This window comes from Chrysemys picta, chromosome 3 (assembly GCF_011386835.1).
Source record: "Chrysemys picta bellii isolate R12L10 chromosome 3, ASM1138683v2, whole genome shotgun sequence".
In the NCBI taxonomy this organism is placed as follows: domain Eukaryota; kingdom Metazoa; phylum Chordata; order Testudines; family Emydidae; genus Chrysemys; species Chrysemys picta.
The window spans coordinates 32,804,400-32,816,817 of NC_088793.1; the positions used below are offsets into that span (position 1 = coordinate 32,804,400).

Consider the following 12,418-nt stretch of genomic DNA (forward strand, 5'->3'; position numbering starts at 1 on the left):
CTAGGACCATAACAGGGTTTAAAAGAGAACTAGATAAATTCATGGAGGTTAAGTCCATTAATGGCTATTAGCCAGGATGGGTAAGGAATGGTGTCCCTAGCCTCTGTTTGTCAGAGGGTGGCGATGGACAGCAGGAGAGAGATCACTTGATCATTATCTGTTAGGTTCACTCCCTCTGGAACACCTGGCATTGGTCACTGTCAGTAGACAGGATACTGGGCTGGATGGACCTTTGGTCTGACCCAGTATGGCCATTCTTAACTTTCCAGTGCTACTGCTTCATCCTAGGTAACGCAAGGCATAAGAAAGGGGACTGGGATATCCACAATTAGAGGATTTTGTTTTTCCTTTGTAAGGTTTCCCTGTTTTGCCCATAAGTAGGAGGGGGCAGACTGGTTTTAAATATTCCACAAAACAAAACAATTTTCAAGACCCAATTAAGGCCTTGTTTATATTAGAAAGTTGCACCACTTTAACAGAGATGAAGGTAAGCCGGTCCTCCAGTGATTCCTTCACCTAGCTAAACAATTTGTCGTTATTAGGGAGTGGGATTAAAATAGGGCTTTATAAAGGAAGCTGTTTGCAACACTACTATGGAAAGTAACATTACTGCATCTTCATAATCTATTGATTTTATTATCAAGAAACGCTGTATAATGGAACCATTCTATTTCACAGACTGACCTCTGGCTCTGGAGTGCTTCAACCCCTATGACTATAATAATTTAAACTGCCTAAAGTGGAATTTGTGCTATGAAATCAAACTAAATGCAAAGCTTATCCAGATGGATACTGTCATTTAGAGTTCCTGGTTATTAAAGAGAGAGAGTTGAAAAGATTCCATTCTGATGTTTCTACTCCCACTTTAGATTATTAAGAACAGAAGACAAGAAGTAGTAATAAAAGGTAGACATTTTGAATGGCATGAGGCTTTGTAAATTCTTGCATTTACAAACAACAAATTGTGGGCCAAATTTGACCGAATCATGTTCGCTTAAAGCCATTAAACCTAGTGAACAAAATTTTCCAACTTGTATATTGAAAGTTAGGTGCCTAAATATACATTTTAGGTGCCTAAATTCAGGCATGCAAGGTTAGAAATTTTGGCCAGCAGTTCTGATGAGAGTTGAGTGGAGAAAGGGAATTCTATTTCATGGAGGATTTTAATATTTCAAAATTTGATTTCATTCTTATTTCAAACACTTCAAATTTTGGAATTCTCCAAAATGGGAAAGCCCTGGGAGTCCAGGACTCCAGGGCAGTCCACCTGGCAGGCTGCCCTGAAGTCACAAACCCTGAAAGCCCTGGGGTCCTCAATTCAGGGGCCGCCCGCATGGCAGGCTGCATCCAGAGCTGCAGACCCTGCAAGCCGTAGGAAACCAAGCTACTGAAGAGCTGCAAGAGCTCAGAAGCCCTGCTCTACATCAAGCGAGCTTTAGAGGAACCTAGGAAACTGGGAGCCTGGGCTTCCAGGCTCTTGACTCCCCAGCATGCTACCAAATGACAAGCTGGCAGGAAACTGCAGAGCATTTCAATTTAGATGAATCTGTATTCACGGATGGAAAATTTTCCACCAGCTCTAATGTTAATGGCTTTCAAGGAAATTGTTCAGTTAAATCTTTCAAACAAATGTGGCCTGATTTTCCAAAGTGTGGTCCCTCTGATGCATCTGGCATTGGCTAATCTCGGAAGACGGGATATTGGACCAGACAGGCCACTGCTGGTACTGCTATTCTTATGTTAAAGTTATATTCCAGCAGCTCCTGTTGACTTTACTGAGCCCATTTTCAAAATAAGCAACTTTTTTTTTTTAAACACACAAATAAAGGGGGGGGATTTAATTTATTTATTTTTGGTAACTAGCTTTAAATTGCCTAAATCTAAAAAACTCAGCCACAGTTCATACATAACCTCTGTCCAGGTTTCTTTAGTTTCCTTTCCTTTGCATTAATGACAACAATTGTTTTCTTTTGAAATCTGAAAGTTCTATATTGTTTCATGTGACAGGTCAGCCACATCAAGAAATTATGGAAGTCAGCGGTCAGTTCTGCCCATAGGAATATTGTCAGGTCATCAAAGTCAATCTGATATACTATTTGTAGACAGCTCTTACTGTATTTCCCCAAGCAGGATTGACCTCAGCTACCAGGTGTGGGCATGCATTTCTTTTTCTCAGGATACAAGCTATTATATAGTGATAACAGTGATGAACATGATGGAGGTTATCATCAAGAAATTTAGAACCTGATCCAAACCCACTGTAGTCAAAGGAAAGACTCCAAGGACTTCACTGTGATTTGATCTGCTCCTTAAACATGCACCTCATTTTATATTTTGACTAATCAGAGTCAAGACTTGTTTGTCTGAATTAGTCAGGCAACTCCATAAACATACAGGTGCATAAAACCTCTACTAGATACAGTTCTAGGAGTTAAATATCAGGGAGTAGCCATGTTAGTCTGTATCCACAAAAACAACAAGGAGTCCGGTGGCCCCTGAAAGACTAACAGATTTATTTGGGCATAAGCTTTCGTGGGTGTGGTTGCCCAGATAACTGGATAATACGGCCATGTATTAATATAGTCTGAATGTGTCTCATTCCATTATAGTCCTTCCTTCTCTACACATCCACATGTTTAAAAGGAAAAAAACCCCAAACAGAAACTGTTGCAGTTGATCAGTTTTAGCTGATCATCTCTACAAGGGTAATACGATTCCAAGTATGGGACCTGATGCTACCACCTTACCTCATGTGAGCAATCTACTCACACAAGTAGCCCCATTAAAATCAATGAGGTTATCTGTGAGCATTTAGTGTTGCAAGATTCCGTCCTGTGTTTCCATGCACCATCATACATAGTGATGAGAAAATGCTGTACCACAAGCCAAGTATGACTATTTTGTTCCAAAACTGGCCAATACGGTTTAGGTTGTTATGGAAAACAAAAAAGTTTAGCTACTCACTACTGAAGGAAAAAGAGTGAGCTCATGACTAATCTTTTCAGTTCTTGGTACTGACAGGATTTATACAGCCATACTGATTTTTATAAAAATAGTAAATCGTATTACCTCTATGCTGCAAGACCAAAGATGCACAATGATACCTTAATACAGATTAAATAAAAATAGCACTACCTGAGTCAATCTGAGGATGATAATGCTTTGTAATCCCACACTATTAAAGGATGAACATTTGTATAGCAGTGAATCAACATGAGATACTTGCAGTAGGATACAATTCTTTTTTTGTTTCTTATACTATACCAACATTCATGCAAAATTTGGAAGAAGGAAGGTGTGTGTAGTAGGTTCAGTATGTGGAGAAGAAAAGCACTGCTGTTAGAGAATGCCAAGCTCAGTATCTCCTTTCACTTCTGAAATATTAGTCCATAATTAATTTTTCAGCAATACTATTGATATATTTACATTTCAAGCAAGGTTGTCTCTGAATTAGTGCTGTTATCTTTTAAACACTCACTGAATAAAACTGTACATTTTTAGAGCTTTTTCAGCATTGGAAAGATCAAGAAGTTTCCAGGAGTTGATACTGCAAGTCCCTTCATCAAAGTGAAAAATATGAAGCATACCTGAGGTGTTGCACATCCATCCTAATTAAAAAAATAATTCTTGAATTATTCAAGGAAACATGCAAAAATGTGATAAATATTAAGTACAATACGGAAGAACTTCAATAGTGAAAATATTAGCAAAACTGAATTATACAATGAACATGAAGAAATGAGAAAGACAAAAAAGAGCAAGAAGAATGAAGGGAAGGAAAGAAGCTGGGTACAGGAAGAAGAGCAGAAATATGAGTAAAAATACATTCTTCATTTAGTAATATAAGACAGGAATGGTCCCAAGATTAAATTGGCCTAATTACTTTGTAATATAGCAGATGGCCAGGTCTGTTATAGTTAAGGTTTATCTATACACATTACTCTCTTACGCAATATTCTTCATTTCAATGGTAGTGTGATCCACTTGTTTATGTTACGCTTTCAGTACTTAATTTATCCATGTTGGACATCCAGCTCTTGTAGTTACTACCAAAAGGCGGCGAGAGATAAATGCCAAAATTGAAAGTCAATGGAATTCTCTTTTACAAAAATTTGTGGTATATTCTTTATCTTTTTATCAGCTGAAAGGCAAAATGTAGCACAAGCTGCATTGCCACATGGAGGAGGAGGCGGTGCCTTAGGGCATGTCTACACGTACAGCACTGCAGTGACGCAGTTGCACCGCTCTCCCATAGGCATAATAAAACCATCTCTATGAGCGGCAGATGCAATGTCAGCGGGAGCAGCTCTCCCACTGACAGCACTGTCCACATGGTGCTTATGTCGGTGTAATTTATGTCGCTCGGGGGATGGTTTATTCTCACCCCTAAGCAACATAAATTCTGCAGACATAAACTGTAGTGTAGACATAGCCTTATACACCTAAGCCAGTCATCTGGCTGACTTGAACTGGGGCCTGAGCTAAGAGAAATCAAAGGGAAAGAGACACCACAAAGTGCAACTACTGAAGAATGGAGTTTGCCAACTGTGTATCACAATGGGAAGCCCAAAATAGGGGTCCACCACCTTTTAGGGCTTTGGGAGAAAGCAGGCACAAATTAATCTAGCTGTCAGTAAACAAGGGACCATGTTAACTACTGCAGACTCAGAGGGCATGGACTGAATGGGCAAGGAACTATATTACCTTCTCATCTCCAGAAGTTCCCCACAATCCCAAATCAAGGAAGAGGAAAATTAGGAAGAATCAGAAGTTGCACTGCATAGGGTGACCAGGATTTAATCCTCAAGCTAGGGAACAATGTTTGTAGGGAATAAGAGTTCAGAAACACTCAGGAGGGTTTGGGCTGCTAAACAGGCATATTAGGGTTCAGGGCACACTCAGGGCCATGCGACTACTTGGTAGGTTAAATGGCACTCCCCTTCCTACAGGTCCCACCTTTCCCCCCACTTTATGCTTTAGCACAGTCCAAATTATTTGCTTTTCTGCTGCCTCCTCCTTTCTGATTCCATCACACTAGGGGAATATATAGTTACAGTGTGGCTGGGAGTTGAGGTACAAAGACAGATGTGAGGGAGGAGAGTGAGCAGAGACAGAGAAATAATAGGGGCTGTGCGGAGAGGGGGAACAAGTTGTACTGCAGGCCAGGAGGAGATGGGTAAAAAGACAACTTAATATAAGAGGAGCTATCCAGCAGGAGTAGCTAGATTGGCAATGGCCAGTTTTTAATGAAACTGGGTGTTGGGGTGCAAAAAAAATCCCACACAACTTCCCAAAAAAACCAGACTCAGGAGCACTGACTGCAATTCGAGATAATTCCAATACAACCAGGGTACCTGGTCACTCTACCCTACCATTTCCTGGGCTGTAGATAAAGGGTTTTATTTCCATTATTATTACTGTCAGTCCTGTGATATTTCATGGGTAAGAAGTCAACCTAATACCTCATACACCCTTCCATTTGGTAGAGTTTTCAAGATATAGGGGCATCTTTAACATCCCTTTAAGATAAAGACAGTTCAGTTTTTGATTAAAGTGTTTAGGAAAGTCGGTTTATTGCCCGGATAAATCTCTCTTGCTCTGGATTCTGCAACCACTTTTAGACTTCTAGTTCTATCATTCTGAATCCAAGAACTTGCTAGTTCTGGCTGTAGGTTTCAGTGCTGAACCGGAGATCTTTCTCCATACACTGTGGAACTGGAAAAGACTGGTTAAACCAAGCAGCCCATTTACCTGCCAGAAAAAAATTGCTTTCTGTGATGTTTGCAGTGTTTTGTCCTTTAGACCTCACAGTATTAGATCTGCCCAATACCACCTCCACAACAGTGTATGCACACCACTGCCTCATGCCCCTGTCCTCTCAGCCACTCATTCATATAGATTATAGCAATTCCTTCCTCTACCACCTCTGAGCATCACTCTCACCAAGTCTCCAGTCTATTCAGAATAACGCTGCAAATATGCTCACCAACAAGAATACACACGACCGCTTTCCCCACACCTCATCCATAGAATTTGGGAGATTTCTGTCTCCTGGATTTCAAAACCCTTCGCGGCTATGCCCCTCAATCTATACTATATCTGATCTCTGATCTCATTCTCCCAATATCTTCACTTGCTGCCACTGATCTGCCTCCTCTCAGATCCCAACCCAATCTACTCTGTTCGAGGTTGATCTTCTGCACCAGCTAGGCAGCTCACCAATCCTTAACCACCCCCCGCCCCCCCCCCCCCCAAAAAAAAACCAAAAGAGCTTGATACTCACCTTATCGACACTATCAACAGCAGCTGTTGGTTTCCCACACTGGTGGTTATCAGTTCCCTAGGCATCTCCTAGTCTATTAACCCCCCCAACCCCATCATATCTAGCGACCATTGCAATGTCTGTGCATTGTGAGACATTCGCATGAATGACATGCAAACATTATTACACCAGAATAAGCCATCACACCTTACATACACAGGTTGTAAATATAGGCAGGGCACATGACAGTCTCATTGCATTCCTGTTTATACCTGATATCGTGCCTCTGTGAAACCTCAAGTCACATGGAAAAACAGATTCTAAAAACAATTCATAAATTAAACCAGAAGGGCCCAATTTTAAAACATTAAGTGTGTCATGTTTCGAGCATCACAAATCTATTTCTGGAGGTGTATCATGCTATCATTAAGCTTCTTGCACAACACAATTAAACCTTGTGAAAACCCTGTAAGAACACCTGCAGCATCATGTAATGACAGATTGTTCACCCCATAAATGCCAATTAAATTACAGTTCTAAAACTGTCAGTTTTATTCAGAAAGCTATTCGCCAACACAAAAATTGAAATTGAAAAGAGTTTAAAGTAGGGATTGAAAAACTTCTAGCTGCAAGATTACATATGCATCATTTGGAATGTATTTTATTAACTCAGTACTCATTAACTGGATATTTACTGGTATGTCAAACCAAATTATAAGGTTACAGTTAGCAGTATGCAGATGTATTTTATTTTATTCTGAAAAAAATACAAAGGTAGAACTTAGTTAGTCAAACTTTGAACAGAGAGCGCATCAGTAAAATTCTAATACAAAGCTGCACAAATGCATGACTATTAACACTGCACAATGGAAGTCTTTAAAGTCGAGAAATACAGAAGGAAAGGTTCCTATACCAATGTTAATTGAGCTGTTCTGCTCACATAGGCCCCAATTCAGCACACATTTTAACCACATGACTAACTTTAAGTGCATAAAGAGTCCCAGTGGGACTACTCATTTGCTTAAAGACAGGCATATGGTTAAGTAGATTGGGTGCTATGGCATAGGCCCTGATTGAACAATCTGGGAAGCACATAAGCACATGATTAAGTACTTCCCTGAATTGGGACCATAATTTTTTTCCTATTGAAACATTCATCTTAAGATATTACTGTTTAGGCTATACAACATATACATTGCACACTTCAATTTGGTGAGTTACTATTGCTTTAGAACACCACCAACTCAAAATTTGAACTTTTTTCCAAATTGAATAAAGTAATTTCAGGTACTACTTAGGTCTCTGAGACCCCCACAAACTTTCGGGGGCTTACAATATATTTCACCTGCCATGTTTTTCCTATATCCTGTAGCTTGTGAAAATCCTAAATAAAGAACAGGAAAAATTAACATTTTCAAAAGCACCTCAGTGACTTAGGAGCCCAAGGGCTGGTCTATATTGAAAGCTGTACCAGTGTAATTATGTCAGTGAGGGGTGTGACTTTTTGCTGATATAGTTAGTCCAGTAAAAGCCCTAGTATGGACACAGTAATACCAGTATAAAAAGTGCTTTATACTGGTACTACAGTTCCCAAACCAGAATAAGCTATATTGGTATAAGCACTTCTATATGGATATAACTGTGCCCACATAGAGGAGTTGGGAGAAGAGGGGTTTGCTGCTTCAACTACACACATATCCATAAAGGTTATGGTGTTAGCCATAGGAGATGTCTACTTAGACTTAAGCCACAAATTCAAATCCTAGCAGGCTTGACTCAGTCCTTTGTCCTATGTAAGAAATTAGGGTGTCATGCACCATGTATGTGGGGGGATGTCTTTGTAAAAGAATTTAATTGATGTCCTGTCTGTTCTGCAGGGACAAATTTAATGGCTCTTTATTAAGAGTAGTTTTCAGGGTAGCAGCCGTGTTAGTCTGTATCCTCAAAAAGAACAGGAGTACTTGTGGCACCTTAGAGACTAACAAATTTATTAGAGCATAAGCTTTCGTGGGCTACATCCCACTTCTTCGGATGCATATAGCATTAAGAGTAGGGGTTCTTGGCAGAAATTCACCCCCTCCAACATGGGCACACAAAATATTGTGCAGCATGCTGTGCAAAAGAGGTGGCTGCATTTCAGTTGTGCTGTGTGTGGACAGTCGTGAAATACACTGGGATCTTCTGTAATGAAAAAGATATTTATTTTACAGAAGGGGAGGTGGTCCAGAAAATTAACTGAGGTTGAATGCCCCAGGCCTTTTAATCTGAACACACGATCGCTTTAATAGCTTGTATCCTGTGCACTGGGGAAATGAAACTAAAGAAACTTCCTGAGCAATTAATGTGTAATGATATAATTGTGTTAATCTTATTGGGAAAAATTTAGCATTGAAAGGGGAATGCAGTAGCAATAACTACACATTTATCCAGGAACAGTAAGAGACTACTACTGACCAGATCTGCAACTGGTAGCTACACTGATTCACACCAGTTTAAGAGCTGGCTCTTGCATGTGCACAATGTGGTCACATTAATATTTCTGTAGGAACCTTACCTTTTCCCATTTGCTGAGTATTTTAATGTTTCGTTTACCTAATTTTAACTACATAAGAGACATATGGCATACATGAGTATGCTATGAAGACCCAAGTCACATTAATCAGAGGCAAAAGTGAGTTATTCCAAACTTTAAAATTCCATTCTATTCAATTTAAATAGGTTAGTTATGTTCTCAAGAAAGTCGTCCTTTGAAATGGAAAGGAGGACTTTGCCCTCATGGGGCAGCATAGACTATTAGCTCTCAATACAATCTAATTTGTACAAATTTCCCCACTGGAGATAAATTAGCTTAAAAAGATAAAAAACTTAATTACTGAATTCTCAGGAAATTCATTCTGGTGTGAAGATAAAAGTTTTTAACATTGATGTAAAGACCAGACTTGTCCTTCAGTTCAACAATTAAAGCATCCTGACCATAAGTGTGACCCCAAATTTGACTCAATGCAGAGGATTAACACTTGCCGCAAGCCAAGTTTTGAGGCTTACATTTTCTGTTCTTTCATATCATTGGGTGCCTTGAATGGGGCAGAATATGTGGGGGAGGAGGGGAGGGAGAAACAACAACCCTTACCTCTTATCTTGAATCTCCTCAGAGCAATTCAGATGCATTCACTTGCCTGAAAGAAAAAGCATAAGACATACATAATGTACCTAGAGTTTTCCCTTAAGTTACAGTCTTCGGGACAAATCTTGTTTGTGGCCATCCTGTGGACATCTCTTGGGTCAACAGGGCTGCACAAATGTAACAGAGATCAAAATCTGGCCCTTAGTGTGAAAATTATGAGTATTATTCAGTAGTCACTCCAAATTCATACAGCAGGGGTAGGGAACCTACAGCCCGTGGGCTGGATTTGGCCCGCAGCTTCATTTCAGCCGGCCTGCAACAAGTCTCGGCGCTGTGGGCCAGAAACCCCTCACCTCGGCCCCCCCGCCCCTCACCTCTTGGGACTGGAGCCACAAGTGCCGGCTCACCCTGCTGCGGGGGACAGATGGGGTTGCCAGACTGTTAAAAATTTGGTCGGCTCAGCGCAGTTCCCAGAAGGGGCTGGCATGTACCTATGGCCCCTAGGTAGAGGGGCCATCAGGGAAGTTTTGTGCACTGCCCCCCCACTGCCCAGTGCCTGACTCTGCAGCTCCCATTGGCCAGGAAACACGGCCAATGGGAACTGTGGGGGCGGTGCCAGCGTGCACCAAGCAGAGCCCCCTGGACCCACCGCCTGGCGGCGCGGAGTCTGCCTTAGTCCCACTGCGCCACCAACCAGGAGCTACCTGAGGTAAGCGTCCCCCTGGCTGGAACCTGCACCCCAAACCCCCTGACCTAGGTCCAAACCCCCTCCCACACCCCAACTCCCTCCCAGACCCCACAACCCTAATCGCACCCAACCCCCTGCCCCAGATCGGAACTCCCCCCTGCACCCAAACACCCTCCCAAAGCCTGCACCCCGCACTCCCACCTCCTACCCCAGCCCTGAGCCCCTCCCGGAGCCCAAACCCTGCATCCCAACCCATTGCCCTAGCCCTGAGCCCGCTCCCTCACTCCAAACCCCTTGGTCCTAGCCTGGAGTCCCGTCTCACCCTGTAGCCTAGGGGAAGCCCCGAGCCACCCCCACCCCCGGAGCTGTGTGGCCCGCGACTGATGTTTTCTGTGGGTCAGTGGTCCCTGATAGAAAAAAGGTTCCCCACCCAGGCATAGAGCTATGAGACTTTACAGCCTAAATGTACATTCTATTTGTCCTGAAATACAGAAAACTGCTAGGGAATTGATCAGTATGTAGATTTCTCTTATGTGCATGAAAAACAAACACTCAATTCTACTGGCCTTCGAAGTCCACTTACACCATTCTCCCTGCTTGATACTGTTATATGTTCTTCAGAAAGAACGAGTCAATTTTAGCTTAAGAAAAATCCCAATATGCAAGCATTGGTATTGAACCTCCAAATATTATAATTTATCCAGATCTAGGAGTAGGAGAAAGGCAACTGAACTACATGGACACCAGTTTAGTTTTCTGGAGCCATTAATAATGTTATAAAAGATTAGAAATGGCTTCTCTTACAGTCCGTTATCTTACTTCAACAGAACAGAGAATACTACTACTTTGGATCTCTGCAGGGCCTGCCAGTCAAGGATCCTAAAGCTCTTTACAAACATTAATACAGAATTTTTAACCCAGAAAAAGAAGTGTCAAAAGACTCCAGGAAGTCCACTAGGAACTTTGCTATTACTATTGATTTTACATGGAAGGTGCTCAGATACTACGAGGGGTGGCGGAATAAAACCCTTAGATAATTAATTTAGCTTCAACATCGCTCTGGGAGCAAGTATTCCCATTTTTCAGATAAGAAAATTTGAGGGTCAGGTGAGTTTATAAACCAAATCCAGCCCCCACTAAACTCAACGGAATGACTTCAAGTGAGAGTTAAATCAGGCCTTAAATTACTTTCCCAAAGACACAAAGTCAGTGGCAGAGGAGGAAACCAAAACAGCTCATCTGACTTAGTCATGTGCTTTTGCCATAGAACTATCCTTCCTCCCCCACTTACTGTAACAGTGTAAGTTACAGAATACTGTATTTGATAACTTAATTAATAACTTTGAATTAAAAGCTATTTCCTCCTCCTGGATTAGAATATACACATTCATTTTTAGATGTGGGTGGGTGGGTGTGTATTTCCCCATCCCCACCCCCATTTTAAAGGGTTTTCAGGAGAAGTACTGGACATTGTTACCTAAAATCATAAGTCCTGGCTCCAATCCTAAAGAGCCTAGTTTAGCTGGGCTGGAGAAGTTAGTCTGTATATTTAGCATGAACCATTAAATCTATTGTCAATGAAAAGGGAGGTATAACTGAATTAGCAGAGGCAGCTTATGGCAGAAATTTAATTACTAGGCAGAATTAAAGGAAGATAAATCAATTTTTGGAGGCTGGACAAGGAAGGGTTGTTAGATTACTAGTCCACCATTTGACTCAATACTAGTGTCAAGTTACCAGTCTGATGGTTCTACAGAATCATTTTTAGGGTTATCCCTAATAAGAGGCCGTACTGACAGACTGAAGGAAAGAAAAAAGTAACATGATGAATGACCCCTTGATGTAGTTCCTACCACACTTTGGCCTGGTCTACACTACGACTTTAATTCGGATTTATCAGCATTAATTCGAATTTACCCTGCACCCGTCCACACGACACCATTTAATTCGAAATAAAAGGCTCTTTAAATCGATTTCTGTACTCCACCCCGACGAGCGGAGTAGCGCCAAAATCGATTTTAACATTTCGAATTAGGGATAGTGTGGCCGCAATTCGATGGTATTGGCCTCCGGGAGCTATCCCACAGTGCATCATTGTGACCACTCTGGACAGCAATCTAAACTCGGATGTACTGGCCAGGTAGACTGGAAAAGCCCCCGCGAACATTTGAATTTCATTTCCTGTTTGCCCAGCGTGGAGAGCACAGGTGTCCACAGATAGCTCATCAGCACAGGTAACCCATGCAGGCCGATAATCGAAAAAGAGCACCAGCATGGACCGTACGGGAGGTACTGGATCTGATCGCTATATGGGGAGAGGATTCAGTGCTAGCAGAACTTCGTT

General features: G+C 41.6%; 1 protein-coding gene across 3 annotated transcripts in view; it reads right to left on the reverse strand.

Moving 5' to 3' along the window:
- HPCAL1 (hippocalcin like 1) overlaps positions 1-12,418 on the reverse strand; it is a 119,255-nt gene that overhangs the window by 82,439 nt on the left and 24,398 nt on the right. For 2 of the 3 annotated variants that reach the window (XM_065587710.1, XM_065587711.1), the window contains exon 2: positions 9,393-9,438. The exons of the other annotated variant lie outside the window; for it this stretch is intronic. The gene's annotated coding sequence lies outside the window, so the exon portion shown is untranslated. The remainder of the gene's footprint in view (positions 1-9,392; positions 9,439-12,418) is intronic. 3 annotated transcript variants of the gene reach the window in all.